General features: G+C 39.4%; 1 protein-coding gene across 34 annotated transcripts in view; it reads right to left on the reverse strand.

Annotated features, from left to right (window-relative positions):
- NRCAM (neuronal cell adhesion molecule) overlaps positions 1-18,892 on the reverse strand; it is a 154,546-nt gene extending 135,654 nt beyond the window's left edge. For 18 of the 34 annotated variants that reach the window (XM_051608855.1, XM_051608900.1, XM_051608860.1 and 15 more), the window contains exon 1: positions 18,429-18,540. The gene's annotated coding sequence lies outside the window, so the exon portion shown is untranslated. Of the gene's footprint in view, positions 1-17,900; positions 17,963-18,428; positions 18,543-18,874 lie in introns of those variants that run through there. The other 16 variants (XM_051608883.1, XM_051608871.1, XM_051608880.1 and 13 more) reach the window with 6 other exon arrangements.

Genomic DNA, 18,892 nt, shown 5'->3' on the forward strand with positions numbered 1-18,892 from the left:
CAAGACAGGAGGGCTATCCTAAGTCCTGCAGGAATCCATGCTCAGGTTTAAGCTGTTCAATGTATTCAGAAATTATGTAGAAAAACAGCAAACTCTGAGCTTTCCAGTGCTCCCAAATCATTCCAACTGTAAAGATAAGGATTGTCCACAAGTAACAGAAGAAGGGTGCTGCAGTACAATGTCAGCAAACAATAAAACAGCATAAGAAAGTAAAACAAAAAATTAGCTATATAATGAAATCTGAAATAATTGTTAAAAAAAACCCAAAACATCAAGAATGATACACTAGGTTTATGATTAGTGTTCCTAAAAAAGGTCAATGCAACCCTCAACGCTGGGTGAAAAAAAAAAAACCACAAGTATTAGTAAAGCAACAGAGAAACAGAAGATGATCTTATTATGTATACTGTGTATACATTTAAAGTATAAATCCATGATACAGCTACATCTATACTTTGTGTAATTTTGCCCTCCCTCAAAAACGTCTTTACTCCCTCAAATCTCAGGAAAAACTTACAGTCCCACTGGAAAAAAAAATTTAAAGCAATCTTCCAATATTGTCTTTCCTGACATGTACAGGAATTGTTATTTCTCTTATTACAAATTACAGCATCATTTTAAAAGATTTTTTGTTTAAGTAGAGCTCTGTAAAACTGGCTTTAGAATACAGATAGATCCTCACTAAGACTTAGCAAAAAACATGATGAACAGAATCCAACTTCTGTTTTCTCAAAATTATTATTGTATTAAAGACAACACTTGCTAAAAAAAATTTAAAAATAAAAATTCTGGAAAATGTTCTCTCTCTTGCAACAGATTTATCACTATCCAGAGATAATAGTTTTTTCCTTACATCTCTGAAAAAGGGACTGGAGTAAGCAGTGATCTGCCAATTAATTTATAGTAGCTTTTTAATGACCATTAACAAGCTCAGACATAAAGACAGCTGAACATGCTTGTGCAGAAACTTCCTAAATGCAAGAGAGACCAACATTAGCTAGACATACAACACTTGCCATTTCAGACTGACCATAGCAGTACCTCTACTAATCATGGTGATGAAAGGATATGCAGTCTGTCAGAAAAGAGAACAAAGATCTGTGGCTACAGGAGAAAAGCTCTCTGCTCATTGGGTTGGGATGCTTCATTTGCATTATTCGAAGCAAAACAGCTCTTGTCAGGAGGTTTTTGACCACCCATTCTTTTTCATTTCAGAGTGGAATTAGGTGAGATCATCTATAGCTAATTCTTTGCATTCTTAGAACAGGCTGAGTAAGCAGCAACATAGGCTGGGCCACACATTTAATACAGCTTTGGAAAACAGAAGGTTAGATCATCACCATACTCATATCCACGGAATAAAACAAACCCATGACCTTTTGGTCAAAGAGCCTTGTCAACCTCTTCAAGGAAAGACTGCATCCAGCAAGATTAAACTCAGCATTAGGACTACACCTTTCTAGAGCTACCAGACCAGTGTTTCTAATCTCCCTGGTAGACAGTCACCCTTCTCTTGGAGGAAAATACAGATTTCATTTATGCACTGGTGTGAAATGGAGGTAGTAAAAAACTTGGTCGACATTTGCTGTATTTACCACAGCTCTACTAACTCACTGCTAAACAACTCTATGCCAATTTCTGTCTCATTTGTACCAACCAGAAGAGATGTCATGTGCCTCAAGCTTCACAGAGACATCATTTCTCTCCCTCCTTTAAATTAGCTTATGGTATAAAGACACAGTGAAAGCTAACAGGTGTCACCCTGCAGCTATATCTAATACACATCCATGTTTACCCACTCCCTGTATCAGTCCAAAGAAAAGGAAAGAATTTCTGACTCAAGGAAGCAAAACCTCTGCCTTGCTTCATGCTTCATTCTAGGCATGCCTGTGGCACATGCACTCTGCAGATTGCTCAGCCAGACAAAAAGGCAGCACTGAGGGTTACAAGGACTTGTCCAAATGAACAAGACCAAAGCCAATATCTGAAGCTCAGTAAGCATACAGGCAATAGGGAAAGGGGCCATTTCTTCCAGCAGTGCTCTCAACCCAGCACTGTCCTTCTACCATTCCATCATGGCTCTGTTTCACCCCCATTCACCTCACACACATTTCAGGATACATACCGGAAAAGCCAAGAACGAGCAACGGTAGTCAAGGGCTATGTCATCTCAGATCTTTGGTTTTATCATGGTATTTTGCACTTGGAGGCAAGAAGGGAAGACAGCTGCTTAGTTCTGGACAGGAAAACACTCATTAAAATCTTTGGACAGTGTTATTCCAATAGATGGTCTATTCTGAGCACCAGACAGCCCCATTCATTCTCCAAGATTACCCAAACACCAACGATAATGTTAAATATATACATACACATTGAATTATATGAATGACACAAGGCATTTTTGTTTCTAAAAATTAATTCTAAAGATAAATTAATTTACTAATAAATGCCAAATTTTCCAATGGATGAAAGTACTCAAAGCCAAAACACATCAAGCCATATGTGCAAATACTAAATATATCTTCATGTGCAAACTATTGTCATCTTCACTACAAGAGCTAGAAAAAAAACTCTTTATGCAAAAGTGTCTTCATTTGTATCCCATATATCACAGTAAAAATGCATGCATATTCATGATTAATAGAAAAACTTTATATTTATAATTATTTAATTAAGAAAGAGGTTACAAACCCATGAGAATATCAGCTTCTTAAATCAAACTATAGAATGCATTAATTCAGAATCAAGGTAAACAATAGTTTTTGCTAGCCTTATAGCAAGGCCTAAAATAATACTGGCCACTACAAACTACATTTCCTAATTTAAAAGATGGATGTTGAACATAAGTTTTACTTCAACTGCAGTGAAAGTGTTATTTCTGAATGGATGCACATACGAGGCTAAGATTCACAGACCTCACTCTGAAAATGGAAATTCAAAGAAAGTATCACAGAAGGGTGTAGCTCAGTGTTCTAAACATGAGTCATTGCTAGACATACATTTTGCAGAAAATGAGAAATCAGCTTTCCTAAGATGAAAGTAGCAAGTTTTACTTGCTACAGATTTTTTATATCTGTATTTTTAAAAAACAGAGATTTTAAATAAGTCCCTGCAACTTAAGGCCGAGGTAGACACCTAAGTTTTCTGTGTGAAATAAAGCTACAGATTGGGTTTGGGGTTATTTTTGCTTGCATATTTATGTGTAATACTAACATTTCACAAGTGCTTAATTTTTTTTTTTCCCCTCTCTTACGTTCCTACTTTTTCTTCCTTGGACTGTATATATCAAATGCAACTTGTAATGTAGTAAACACTGCCAATTGTTTCCCTGGGAAAAACACCAGAGAAATAAAGGTTTGGAATAAATCTGGTGCTCAACCTAGAAGATGTCAACATATTTTGAATGAAACTGGGCATAAGTCACAGTGAAATACAAAAACTGAAACTAGTCTGGGGGGGACAAAATAGCATGCTTCCAGTTAAGTCCATTAATAGGGAACCCTGGCTGCTGAGTACATAAAACTTTTTAGCTTTCCAAGAAGAAACTTTACCTTTGCAAGACCCTTTCTCATGTCTGTCTAATAGGGAGTGGCACATTTCAGGCATTCAGAGCATAAAACAATGATAACAATGCAGAGTTACATGAAGCTTGTTCTGTGCCAGCTGCGTAAGCTTCCTGAAATTTCATTCATTAAAAGGTCAAGAACTTGTGGTACTGTACATATGAGGTCTTTCAGAAATTATTTTGAGTTCAACTGCCTATAAGATTTTCCTTGTGGTTCAGTACAAAACTAACATGTCACTGATTTGTTTGGCAATATGACATGTTGTCCACACACATTCTGCCATGCAGGAAATGCTTTTGGCCTTTTGTGTTGTTTCTGGAACCAACCGGCTCTCTGCCTTAGGAAAAAATATAGGGGGTATGATGGACAACAGCAATTTCAGATTGTACCTATGCAAATCAGACTGTTTTTAGTTATCCTAAAAAAAGAAGCCATCGACCTTGAAAGCTATTAAAAAAAAAAAAAAAAAATCACAATTCAGATTTTAAGTTCATAAATCAAAATTAAAAAAAAAAAAAGTAATCTAACCTGAAAATAGCAAGGATTTATAAAATGGTTTTCTGCTGAGCCTAATCCTGATATACTTGTTTATAAACAAACATACATAACCCAGCAAGATGTAGCCTCTGGCTTAAAAAAAATCCCGTATTAAAGCCATAGGTAATCTGTCTTACATAATGCTATTTGCATTTTGTAATCCTGTTAAAAATACTTGTGACATCAAATCAATGTCTTCTACTCACACAGATGCAACGTCCAAACCAGGAGCTGCACTCACGTAGTAGAGCTGCTTTGGGGCTTTTTCTTTACTTTATGAGTAGTCCTTTTGTAGCATTTGTACTATACATAAACAGCACAGTGGTATAAACTGCAGTTTAGTCTTCGAGTATAAGTATAAACTAAAATAGAGAACTGCCACCATTTGTCCTAAGAAATTAAACTGGAGCCTGATGTTCCATTTTAGTGAATTGTTCACATCCATGGGGGATGGGATAGTAACACAAAGTTTTGCCATTAATAAAAGCAGATTATAACTTCAGGGTGGAAGCTAATAATTAACCTTACACTAAACCACCTTAATCTCACTTAAATTCTGAACAGCAAATCGCTTTGTAATATCAAGAAGTCCCAGGATGTAGGCAGATACTTAAATACCTACACAAGTCCCTGTTCAGTCTTAGAATTTCCTAGAGAGTCAACTTCACCATATCCCCGTGCACAGAAGCATATGTTCTGGGTAGACAAACACTTCTCTTCTGTGTAACACACTGCAGCTAAGTAGATGTGATTAAGCACCTGAAGTCTTCAGGAGTTCTCTAGGAGAACTGGAAAAGTCAGATGTGATGGGGATCGCAGTTTCTTCTGGGAAGCAGATAGGGTCTAGCAGTCCTTTATAAACAGTAATGCTCCTGCCCACTCTCTCCTCAGCCAGGAGGTAAGAACACATCTAAGGATGGGAGATCCAACATACAAGCTCACATGAGGAGAGCTGGTTGAGCAGGGCTGATGTTGATTTACTACAAAATGCAGGCTCATCAGAGAGCATGATCTGGCATACCAGCTTTCCCAGCTGTTCCCTGTTGCACAAGGGCTCAGAGCAGATGGAAACTTTCACATAACACACCCTGGGTGCTGGCAGTTAGGACACAGAGAACAGAAGGGACTGAGATCCCATGAGGGGCAGGAAAAAAACAGAACCACACTCTCCCATTTCTTCAGTGCCCTAATCACTGGGAAAAAGAGTGTCACTCCTTCCAATACTTCTGAAATGTCCACCTGCAAAACTATAGACAGGGTTGTTCTGAAATGGAGAGGATATACCACAGAATTAGAGAGTAGTTAAGACTGGAAGGGACTTTTGGAAGTCTCCTGGTTTAAACACCTGCATCCCTCCCTAGCATAGGAACAAATTCAAAGTTAGATAAAATAACCTAAAGATTCCTTAATGTTTTTAATGAAAGAAAGACAAGCACTTCAATGGACTGGTCTTCAGAGAGTTCCTCTTTCTCGTAAAGAGGTAAACTCCTTAAAAAAAAAGTTGTATTGGCCAGGCTTAGTAACCTATACCAAAAAGATCTGATTCTGGTACAGCTTTGTTTAAGTTAGGAGAACAGGAATTCACTCTTAGTATGCACAAACACACACACACAGATACCTTTACAGATATGTTCAATTATTACATTAACATTTCTCAGAAAGATATCCTAGAGAGTCCAGTAGGTTTCCAAGACATGAGCAGGTTTCATTTTAAGTCTGATGTTCTCTTTAAATTTGCAAATACAAATGCTGCATGTCCTACAAAGTCTGGCATCACTTAACAAAGATCCATCTAGCCCAAGGTCTCATTTCTGACAGCAGCTAAAAGCAGATGCCCAAGGGACAACACATGTTTGTGACAGTACTGTCCCAGCCTTCAACTGAAAGCTCAGAAGCTTGTTGCAATTTCCCATTGCTCAGCTCCACTACTATACTGTCTTGATGGCAATCTTAGGGCAACAAAGGTGATTGGGGGATTGGAGAATCTCTCTTATGAGGAAAAGCTGAGGGAGCTGGGACTCTCTAGCCTGGAGAAGGCTGAGAGGAGTCCTTATTAATGCCTATATTATCTAAAGGGTGGGTGCAAGGAGGATGGAGCCAGACACTTTTCAGTACTTCCCACTGACAGGATGAGGGGCAACAGGCCAAGCTGGAACAAAGGAAGTTCCATTTAAATGTGAGGAAAAACTTGATTACTATGAGGGTGACAAAGCACTGGAACAGGCTACCCAGGGAGGCTGTGGAGTCCCCTACTCTGGAGATATTCAAGACCTGCCTTGATTCAGTCCTGTGTAATGTGCTCTAGGGGATCCTGCTTTAGCAAGGAAGTTGGACTAGATGATTGCTAGTGGTCCCTTCCAACTCTGACAATTCTGTGATGAAGTACTAATTTTTTTATACCACTCATCAGAATAAACACCGCCAGCTTAAGAAGTTATAGTACGCTGTTTGAAACTTTACATGCTGCTAGTGGCAATGCTGTAAAGTTAACAATAAACACTAGTATAGAAGCTACACTTAAGACATACTGCGCTTCCATAAAAAAGGCAAAATACTGTAACATTTTTTCAGAAGTTTCTTGAACTGTTCCTTTATTTTGATTTTATTATCAAATTATGATCTAAAACAACCTACTGTATATTGCAGCAAAGTCTACAGAGTTTCTAGTTGTGAAGGAAAAAACAATTAAATGCAAGTGTGTCCTATATTTACAGTCCTAGGTACCAGAACTGTGTCTGTGTGGGTACCCAGCACACTTACTCAATAGCTCCCAGCATGTCTCAGGATCTGTTCAGCTGGAATCTCTCTAATCAGCCCCTGGTGCCCCCCATGCAGCATGGTTACTTACTGACCTCAGTAAAAAGGACAATCTCCAGATGGAAATTGTGGGCAGTCCCCCAAAGTCACCACAGGCAGCTCCTGTGTGTGTATGTATATATACACACACACATATATGGAAGACTGCTGGGAAATGTTCCATACAGAGCTTAAAGTGACCAAGAGAAACAGATAAACACCAGAAAACATTTTGTGGAGTCTTATCTGATGCAGAGGAAGAGACTCCTATCACCACCCAGTAAAGGACTATCAGACCCTATCTGTGAGATTAGATTACCCAGATGAGTATTACCCAACACAACACGAACCAGTCAATTACTTTTCCCATCCACCCTCTAAACAAACAGCTGATGTACAACAATATTGGGGAAGTTATTTGGAGACAAAGGATTACATTGTCTTTTTCAAGGAAAACATAACGCACACTTCCCAGCACTTGCTATCACATGAAGCCTACGTCATCTGCATTTGTGTTGCTTCCTTAATGGTTTCCAGATTTAAGTTTTTGGCATAATACCTAGAAACACTTGTTTTATCAAAGCTGCACTTAACTAAATGATGGAAACTGATCAAAAGCCCAACTCAAGCTTCAAATTAATTCTAGGGGCATTACTCTGATTTTACTTAGGCAGCAGACCAGAAAAAACCCTAAAGATTGAGACATTTTCATATAATTGTGAAGTCATGGCACTAGATGGAAAAATAAAACCCCACATACTTCTCAGACTTTTTTTAAAATACTTGAAGTAAATGCACTGTATCAGCCATGTCCCTGCATGTACTTTAAAATACTACCCAGAAAAGATAAGAAAAGGGTTTCCCAAGTCCAGGTTGCATCTACCACTTACAAGTTCTCAAATCAGCCCAAGTGTAATCAGCTTCAAAACTCGGGCTTCTCAAAAAAAACAACCACCACATCCAAGCTTGCTTTTATTTTTTTATTTCTTTATATACATCGTTAAGTGATTCCAAAAGTTTTCCTTAGATACAACCTTTATACCAAGTATACTGTCTTGGAGTGATACTGATGGGCAGCAGTGTTATCTTACACACAGGTTACACCTTATAATCAACAGTGTAACTGATGTCAAAGAGGTCAGTTACGTTGTTAGCTATGAATGGACACAAGTCACTACTACTGACCTCAACTTGGACAGCACTGCATAAAAGTAACTCTCCTGATCTCTGACCTAATCTTACTCACAGGAAGCCAATTTGGGCACTTCTACATCTACAGCACAGTTAATACATGATCTGAAAAATTAACAAATACATTAACCTTAGTAGAAACGACAGCTTGGAGAAGAAAAACATATGATGGAGAGCTTTTCATTTAAAGCTACTTTGTGATGACACTTCCAATGATTACAAATTGCCAGTGTAACAGTAAAACCATTATGGATTCTCAAGACGGTTGGATGTGAAAGGAAAGCTCCACCTCCTCCTTTAAAATGCAATGAAATAAAGTCTCAAAACTCATTACCTTTTGTCATCAAGTTTTGTACTTGTTAATCTAATTAATTTCTTTACAACAGAATATCATCCATTCATACTGAAGGTCATGTCAGTGAGGACAATGTGGCCATGCTGGTACTCCAAACTCTATAATGGTGCCAACTCGCTCAGCCAGCTGCAGGATATTGTATTTTCCTTACAATGTAGTTGTTAGCCTTCCAGTACTGAAGCACTATTCAGAATTAAACTAGCTGGATACAAATCCAAGTTTTCCTTTCCACATCCTCAAGATTAAGCACCTCAAATCCAGCTTCCTTAATAGCAAACAAAACTTTTGACGAGTGAGGTACACTACATTAAACACTTCTGAAAGTGGAATACTTACATTAAACATGTCCTTCCACACACTATTTTAAAATTCTGCTATGGAACAGTACAGCAATGGTATTTTTTAGTCACCAATGTGAATATAGTTAGTGCAGTAAGCTATAATATTCTTTAAAAACATAAGTGCTAAAAAACTGTACTACTAGGAGCTGTAATCAATCTCATTAGAACTGGTAGTGCATGGACAGACAGCCACAGCCTCAAAGATCACACAGAAGTTTGCAAAACAATTTCATATGCAAACTAATAGTTCATTATATAGCAAACCAAGGTTTTACAATACTGACTTCAAAGTCCAACTGCCTAATTATATTTAAGTATGTAAGCCTTCTTAAAAGGAACATTTAAGTTTTGATTTATGGTTCTGTGCCTACTATTACACAATTGCACTCAAAATAAGATTTACATACTAATTACTATCCTGTGCTGAATAGCAGGTATTTAAAAATCTATCATAGGAGGGAAGAAACAGCTATGAAGGGATAAAGATGAGAAGTGAAATAAAAGATGTTGCTCTTCTGGGTGCTACTTAAACTTGCAAGTGTTTCATTTTGGTCTCTGCGAAAGTCTTTGAGGATTAGTGTTCAGAAATTGAATTACATTACCAAGGTTGACTTAGATTTTGTGTTCTACCAGAAAAGTGAAAGGTTGATTTTTCCAGCAATATTTGGTGTTAAAAATTATCAATAGCTCTATATTTGATAGGTAAGATTTTTTTTTTTTTTTTTTAAAGAGAATAAAGTTAAGAGTACATTAACTCTTCTAAATTCCAAGTCCTATTTCAAGGCAACGCCAACACAATATCAATTTAGTTCCTCTTCAAAAAACAAACAAACAAAACAAAAAACCCACAAACTATATTAATGAAGCTGGGGAAATCTAATTATAAACAAGTAATTAATTATGAAATACAAATTCATAATTACACTAATCTGAATTATGTTTTTGAAAAACATTAAATATTCGTCAATGTAGTGCATTAGTGAATTATAAATTCTTTTCCACAGCCACAGATAAAACCTCCCACTAACTTCCAACAGATTACAGCTATTACATGTGTTCTCAGCAACATAAAACCAGCATTCCTGTCACTGTATTTAAGGGACAGAATTCAGCCCTTGTAGAGAGTTGTCAAGTCTCATATCTGTAACTGAATTTTTCAAACACCCAGACGCAAAAATCAACCAATTACTAAGAGCAAGTCAGGTTCATTTTTACATGTTTCTAGGCTTCTAGATGCAGAAAAAATAAAAAGAAGCTACAACACATTAGCCAAGTGAACTATGAAGATACAAATCGCAATAAAACATTAATTCCTAGGATACTCTTGAGTGTCTGATGCTGTCAACTCTTCTAGTACATTTTCTTGGATGCAATGAAAAACCTACTCCATACTTCAACACCAAGAAGGTGAGAAGGTAGTGAAGAAGTACATAAAACTTCAGATGTAAATTAGGGAAATTCCTCTAGATAAAGTTTTGAGGTTATCTGCAAAGGACATCTCTGGAAGTCCTGCTGTTAAAGGAACTATGCCTACTGGAAATGACAGTGGGGAAATTGGAAATCTGAGGCAGCATTTCAGGCTAGATTGATGATGATGATACCTCCAGCCCAGCTGGTAGAATTGAGACCCGCAGAGAGCAACCAAAACTCTTTAACACTTGCTTCTAAAGAATACTGTGAATTGAAAACAATGGGATAAATACTTTCCTTTCCTTGAACAAACTGTCTAGATTTAGCAGAAAATAACTGAAAGTCACTACTGCTGTAATCTGAGATGGTACAGGAACAGCAAAAGCCAACACATAACGTGCTCTAATTAAGCACCTACATTCCTAGCAAGAAAGCTAAATAAAAATCACTGAACATCATCTTTCACTAATAACTGCAGTACAGCATTCCTGAATAAGGCTACTTTCTTGAAGAATTTAAATTTAGGCTCAAAATGTTAAATATTTTCCATGATACTCTGGAGAGCAAAACGGCACATTTTAAAGGACACAAATGCCATTAATAATAAAAAGGAAAAGAAGAATGTACAAATGCTGGAGAACCTTTGTGAAAACATGAACTTTAATTCAGACAGAATTAAATTATTATTTAACTACAAGAGATAAACTATTGGGAAAAGAGTGTATTTTTCATTTTCAAATTAAGACAGACACAGTCGTAGAAAACACACTTGAATTAAAATTACTGGACTCAATAAAAAGGTAAATGAATGAAATTTAACAACTCATTACTTCAAGGTCAAAAATACATGATCTAATGAACTGTTCTGACTTTCATTGTAGGAATACAAAGCCCTGTACAGGTGAGTTCTAAGCAGATGTAATTATTTTCAGCTTAAACATTAAATAGTATTGTATTTTGTCAATGTATGGAATTCTGGGCATCTATACTGTGTTATTTCTTCAGTCATTATGTCGCTGTATCTTTTACAGGCACAGGCAGTCCCCTTTACAAGGATTTTGGTTTAGAGTAATTAAACAATGTGTCTGCCCTCTGGTGGTCACACCCTCTTTTATATGCTCCCGCATTATCTCTTTTTAAGAAAAAAAAATATGCACTTTATAAAGTTACCATCTACAAAGTCTAAGGGGTAATTTAGCTTTCAGTCAGCCTGGGCTGGCTTGCTTATGTCTCAATATTATCATGCAGAAATAGCCCTCATGCAATTTATTATGTTCCTTGTCTTGTCCATACCTAGAATCAAGTTTAGGCAGCAATTTTTAAAGCACTCAAACTACAAGGAAGCAGAAAACTTGCAAAAATTCCCCAGAATAATACCTGATGTTTCAATTTATACTGAGATTATACGTTTGGTATTGTCTGGAAGATGATACACCTTACAACACATTGAAATGTTGGCTACTAAACTCCAAGATCTATAAAGATATGCAATTATTCCAAGGAAAAAGACGGCTATTTAAAAGACTATTTGCACATTAAAGGTGTCAGAGTTGTAAAGAAATTTCTAGAACTTCGTACATAATGCAAGATTGATATGGACAAAAACATTCAATAGGGTAGAACCGGGGTCTGTAGTCCAGTTATTAGGATTGCTTTCTGACAGCTACATGTTAGTTCAGGTGACAAAAAAGCAGTCATGCAGCTAAAAAGTTAGAGAAAACTGTTTCCCACCTCTAAGCCTTCATTGTCAAAAATGTAGTAGGTGGAATCATCTCTCCCTCGTTATTTGAGGTTTGTAAAGACATTAGATTATGTAAAAACCACATACATCCAACATCCTTGAAGTATTACTTGGATAGGGTAGCAGTAATAGGGGTAATTTCTCATTTGCCTCTATGTCCTAATCAAATCTATGCCTAGAGAAGAGTAGTGACACCTGCAACAGAAAGAAGAGATCAGAAGACTGTGGATTCTCTCACTAAAACTATTTCCCCACACTCCAGAAAAAGCAACAACTTCCTCAAAATGTGACAGAACTCTGCAACACATCATGATGCAGACTCTGACTTCTAGTGTTACTCAGAACTCAATTGACAATGTGGAAAATGGGTTGCTGTTGTGTCCTGAACTGATTTAACAACACCAAAAGCTAATCACACTGGAATCATTACATTGCTCATAATTGAAAATGCCACCATCCACGGAGAACACAAATCTTCACAGCAACTGGACACAGAACATAAAAGTTACTGCTCCAAGACTCAAGAATTACAAGAGGCCTCAGCTCATCCAACATTAAATGCAAGAAATCAATTTATGTTATTTTATTGTTCTATGCAGAGCTTCCCTGCTGGAAACTTACTCAAGTCCTGTACAATTTTGAAAGGATGGCAAAGGAAAAGGAATATACCTTCCTCTTCTGAGCTTCAGTAAAAAACACCTAGTCAGAACAGATTAAAAAATAATCAAATGTCTAGCACAGCCTACTAACATCTCATCTCACCCAAAGCAAGAAAGAACCAATTTTGATTGTATGTGGCCATGTAACAATTGCAACAAAGTTACCAAATTCGGCTGAGCTGACAACAAAACAAATACCTTCAATTTCTAGAAAAGAGCAAGAACTCAAAAGGCTTACATTTCCTATTGTTTATTTAGTTTGTCTAGACACCACAGCATTGGTTTATAGGTGGGTGGGCTTAGTGGATTGTCCCACAGATTCCAACTTATTCAAAGTGGCAATAATCAAGTCACAGAACCTGTTCATCCCACCCAAAGAATAGAATGGTCAAGCTTACCTTTTCCTAATACCACTTTCAAATTGTAACAGGGAAGGCACATGAAGTGCCTCCTGCATTTTGATTTCTCTAAAGATGAGAACAGCAGCAGTCCTTGTAAACACTGGAGAAGTATTGAAGAGGACCATCTATCCAATTAAAAGGGTAACTTGTGGTGTACAAGCCTACTGATGAAGAACACTGAATTCCTAAAACTCTTGCAAAGCTCTTTAGATGACAGGGAATATTCCACAAAGATAACTGAGGTACTTCAATGTTTTCCTTCAAATCTCTTGATTTTGTAATTCCTAGAAAAAAAAAAAAAAACCTCAACCTTTCACCAGCACTAAGACAAATTCTTGTTCTTCTTGTGCTCCGCTTCAAGTAACTCATTTCCCTACTTTTGACATGCTCTTCAAAATTCTTCCCTCCCTCAGGACTGATTCCACTTCCCACCTCAAACTGAGGAGCTATCCCCTGCTACATCCCACACACTTTTCTGCACGAGTTGTACGTACACTCCCTCTCAATCTATTCTACTCTGAGCTCCCAAGACTGTTTCTTTTTCTCTTTTACATTTCCAGTGAATTTTAATCCCAACTCCCTCACTTCTATCACTTCTTTCTAATGCAAAAGTGCACTACATTTCATTCTTCATCCTTCTCCTCATGGATTATTTTTTTCATAATTCATTATTTCCAGTCTCAAAAATTAATTTTGTCCATTTCTACCGCCCTGCTCACAGTACAATATTCAGTGGGAAGACTTCCCCTGGCCAGTTAACTCCATAGTATTGTTCTCCACCAGCAGAACTGCTCCCTGACTCCACATTTGCACTAATTGATTATATACAATGCCTTTGCACACACACAGACACACACGAAGCCCTACAGCATTGTGATATTGTAAAGGCAATTCCTTTACATGAACCCTCAGAATCAAGTTGGACAAACCCAGCAACGCTGAAAACACAGGAAAAGGAAAGTTAGAGGTGAGAGCCACAGTTCAGAAAGACATGGAAAATCTGTACTCATGTATAAATACTGTCAGATCCTCACTCAGGTAACAATCTAAAGGTAAATGTTCCATTAATATTTTGGATGGCTGTCCAGGAAAGCTTGATTAGCAGCCAAAGACTTAACTTGTACACCAGGAAGTTATAGATCAGCTTGTGTTTTCCTCAAACAAGCTGTGAAACAGTAACAATTACATACTTGATACCAGAGAAAATTAAAAGGCCATGTATACCTAACAGTGTAGATGAAGTATTACAACAATTGTATTCCCACTGGGACCCATCCAAATGCAGCAATCTTCCAGGAGTATTTACAGAATGTACAGAGACTACATCTGTACTGATTCTGTCTGATTTAGCTGACAATTTAGACAGCTACTTCCTTTCTAATGTGGCTGTTTTTTAAAGTTATCACGTCCTCATAAGTTGAACTGGCCTTTTTTTCCTCGCTTGGCTATTTTTGTACATCCAAGATGCTCTGCATGAAACACTGCTTTTTAAATAAAGTTTAGTTGCTTAAAGTAGAATAGGGGTACTGTGAGCTCTTACAGAAACATTTTATAATTCAAGCTATTATGCTTCCATACTAAAAAGTTAACAAGGGGAAAGCTGTAATCACATTATGAATTGAGCCATTTCAAAACCAAAACAGTGTAGGAAAACAGTGTATTCACAAAATGAATACTAAGACAGATTTATCCTGATTCACAAAGCAAAACAAAAAAAAAAAATTTGAAAGCTTTTTACAACAGTTAATAGAGGATCCAGATGAACATTTCTGTACTTATTCAACATTTACTAGAAGGGAGAAGCTAAAGAGCTATCCAGAGGAGTATTTGCAATGCAATTAGGCTAGACAAGTAAGTCTGACTGTATGCCAACTGCAGGGGCCTGCCCTTAATTCACACAATCAGATGTCTAGTGTGTTGTACAGTGTCTAGCATCAGTATCTCCAGTTTTAAGTCTCATCAGATATGAACTTTTTTTACTGAGCATATTAATCAGGGTCAGAAGACATATTTAGCTGTACCTTCTAGCAGTCCATCATCATCTGTCAGTTAAAGCTTCCACAGATAGAAAAAAAATCAATTCAAATAAATAAATGCATTTGGTGCTCAAAATAAGCTATCATTCACGTTTCAATATAAGACTTGAATTCCTTTTCAGTGTTCTTCAACTTTGACCCAGCTCTACCCCCTCCTTCACTGAAAAGGGCAAAGACAACAGCCCAGCAAGTGGGACAGGCAAAACAGACCTCCTTTGTTCACTTTTCCCCTTTCAGTTTTCAATTGAGGTAAATAACTGAAAGCTCAGCCAGCCTCCAGCAGTTCAGAATAAAGCAATATAGCTAGCTTGCAACTGTCCCTTCCTGGATAACAAACAGCAGGACAAAACTTATGGTGTATCATGTTAATCTTATTATTGGAGATTAACTCTTTACAAATTCCCTTAATATTATATTTACAAAACAACATTAATAAATGCATAAGTTAAAATATCTTTAACACCAAACCAAATGGCCAAAACACATACCTATCCATTTAAAATGCAACAAACTATCATTGCAGAGAAAGTATAATTGAATTTTTTGAATAGTATCAGCCCACTCAGGAAGGCAAAGTCAAATTCATTGCATATTGCCCAGCAGACAACCTCCCACACTATTCCCTCAGCTTACATTACTGAGATGTACTTTCCCTACATGGCTTCCCATTTTCCCAGCCATGTTCATACAACATAACAAAATGAACATATCCAGTGAAAACTGAATAGCACAGTTTTGCTGCACTATTCCAATATAATGGAAGGCAAGTAATCGCAATTCAAGGTGATTTGGAACAAAAGAACAAAACTACAAGCCAACAGAAATCCCACAGCCACAGGCAAAATGTCTAATTTTTAGGCTGATTTAACTATTTGAGATATGGAATAATCTCTTAACAAAAACCCAAACCCTTAGTGTATTCAGTATATTTTAAGTTCAGATACCATGGAGAGTAATTTCCCTACAGCAGGAAGAATAGGGAGACTAGCATTACCTTTTCCTCACTTTAAAATTGGAATCCTCAAGCCAATAAAATATGGCAATTAGAAAGACATCTCATTAACCCCATGAAACTCTAATTTGGTTACTAAAGCTTCTGCCACCACCTTTTTGAAAACCAGAGAGAAACACCAAAAGACAACAAGCTAACAGGAGGAGGTATCAGTAAGCATCTGCTGCATTTGTTATTTCCTGAAAATAAAGACCATTTTTTAAAAGCTGACTTTTCTTATTATGATCCTTCTTGTGAAACAAGCTGGGCTATATGTGATCAATTTTATGAATTCTGCAAGAAGATAAGGAATGATAACTGAGGCTCAGATTCTGGTGATCTCATTCACCTTGAACTCTATTACATTTTTACTGTGGCCAGTAAGAATAACTACAGAACTAAGATACCAACGCAAGTATGACTTATTATTGATTTATTCTACCAGTTGTGAAGAGCATTTTAGCTCCATCATTAACACCAGCTGGTTCACACCACCCCGTCATCTGATGTGGTCACACAACTGCACAGTTTCCCTTTAGCTACATTGCCTTTGTACAATCCAGGGCACGAATTCATTCAATGGATCTGGAGTTCTGTCAACATCAAGGATCTTTCTGGCTTGTTGTTTTTTTTTTCTTCTTCTTTACATTTAATATTCTCAATATACAACACTTTTCCTACTCCATATTGACATAGTCTGGCAGCTAATTTTAGACACCCATGAGAATTTCACAGTACTTTGAGATTCAAATAAGTAACTTTCACAGACTTTGGTCTCAAACTCTTTAGCAACTCTGATCACTTGCTTTGAAATGTCTATTCAAAACTAAAGCAACTAAACAAATGCCTGAAGTATTTTCATACAAACGGTAACAGCAAATGGATTAGACCACTATTAAATGTATGCTGCTCCTTCAAGTCAGACTTACGACTTCTAGGTCCTTTCAGCTAGTATATAACACTATAGCATCCTTCTCTTTCCAGCTGACATCCTTTGCAAAACACAGGCAAGATGCACCTCTTGGCATGTATCATGCTCTCAAATTCAAAATGAAGTCCAAATGCCTTCTGATGTTGTACAGTGACCGATTCTTTGCACAGCCCCATATAATTACTATCCATAAATTATCACAGCCATTATGTTAAATTATGGAAGAAGCTGAAATGATTAATTGTGCACCTGTCAGATGCAACGAACTTTTCAGGTTTCTGTAATATACTTATTTAAGAATCAAAATGCATTCTAGTACACAAAAACAGAGAAAGAAATATTCAAACACAGGGACCATTAGATGAACCAACAGTGAAAAGCTGGATCTTTATGGCTAAAAATCTTATCATGACCTCTAGGTCCCACTGTAGAGTTAATCACCACGTTTTTTATGGTTTTATCTAGCTATGCAGACAGCTAGGAAACAGTATTCCTTTCACAGCGTACTGGTCAATATGGAACAGCCTTACTGACTGGGCTGAAGCACGTTATGATCTTAAATATTTAAACAGCTTGGCATTATTCATCAGGTACTGTTTACACCTACATGCCAAAGCCCTGGCTTAAACACATTTCAGACTTCAAAGCTAACACATCTGTGCTGAGGAGTTCAGCAGTCACCGAAGATTCAGTCACTTGTTAGTTTTTAACAAAAGAGCAAGTGCGTTTGCTGCTCAGACTTCGTAGCAATTTTCTGCATTAATCGACATCAAGAGAGGAAGGAACACAAGAGCATAGACACATGAACAGCTCGGAACCCAGCTGCGTTTTATCTTTCTTACATCTAACTAAATTGGGCGTTGCTATTCCCTGCAGGAAGGCTGAAGGAGAAAAACCCAACAAACAAAACAAACCAACCAACCCACCCCGCTGATAAATACAAACGTGTAAGAGCCGAACCCCGGCTCTCGGCACTTCAGCACAGACAGCTCCTTCCCCCGACACGCCGCCAGCCCCGGCCGGGCCCTCGCCCCGCCGCCCGGCGCATGAAATGGCGACCAACCCGCCGCGGGATGCGGGCGCGTCGCAGCCGCGGAGCGTCCCCCACCGGGCCGGGCGGAGACGCGACATACCCGGGGCCGTCCCACCCTCCCCCGGGAGGGCTCCCCCGGCCGCCGCCGCCACAAAGCCCGCGCCGCACGGCGCGGAGCCGGCAGGTGCCTCCCCACAGCCGCTGCCGGCAGCGCCCGCACCATCTCTCCGCGTCCCGGGCACCTGCGCCGCGCCCCGCTCGGAGGGGGCTGCAGGGCGGCGGCACCTGCGGGGACACGTCCCTGCCCGCTGCCGCGCGGGGGTGGCTCCGCGCCGTCGGGGCGGCAGCGCGGCGTGGCGGGGGCGGCCGCGCAAGGTGCCGGTGCGCTGGCGGCGGGCGCGACTCCTCCCGCCGGAGTCGCGGGCCGGGCCGGTACTCACGGGAAGCAGCGGCCCCTCCGCCCAGGGAGAGGGTCGAGAGGGACCCGCGGCCGCGCTCCTCCTGCCACCCGCTCTGCAGCCCGGCTAGAAGAGCCGAGGCAGGCGCGCTCCCGCGCCTATCACCTCCCCGGCGCCCCCGCCCCCGCCGTACCGCGGGGCGCGCTCCCGCGGGGGGCGGGGAAGGCGCGTCTGCGCGAGCTGCTCCGGGGCGCGCGCAGCGTGTGCGGGGGGGGGGGGGAGGGGCGGTGCTGGCCGCGCGCGGGTCCCTCGCACCTGCGGTGGCGCGAGGCGGCGGCCGGCGGGGCGGCCTCCATCTTGGGCATCGCCCGCGGCACCGCCCGGAGCAGGCGGCCCAGCCCGGCCCGCTGCGCCGGGAGCGGCTGCCGAGCCCCCTCCCGCCTTCCCTCCCTCCGCGTAAAAATCGTCTCCGCGCTCTGCGAGCGCACCTGCCGCGCGACCCGCAG

The sequence above is a fragment of the Apus apus genome, chromosome 1 (genome assembly GCF_020740795.1).
Source record: "Apus apus isolate bApuApu2 chromosome 1, bApuApu2.pri.cur, whole genome shotgun sequence".
Lineage (NCBI taxonomy): Eukaryota > Metazoa > Chordata > Aves > Apodiformes > Apodidae > Apus > Apus apus.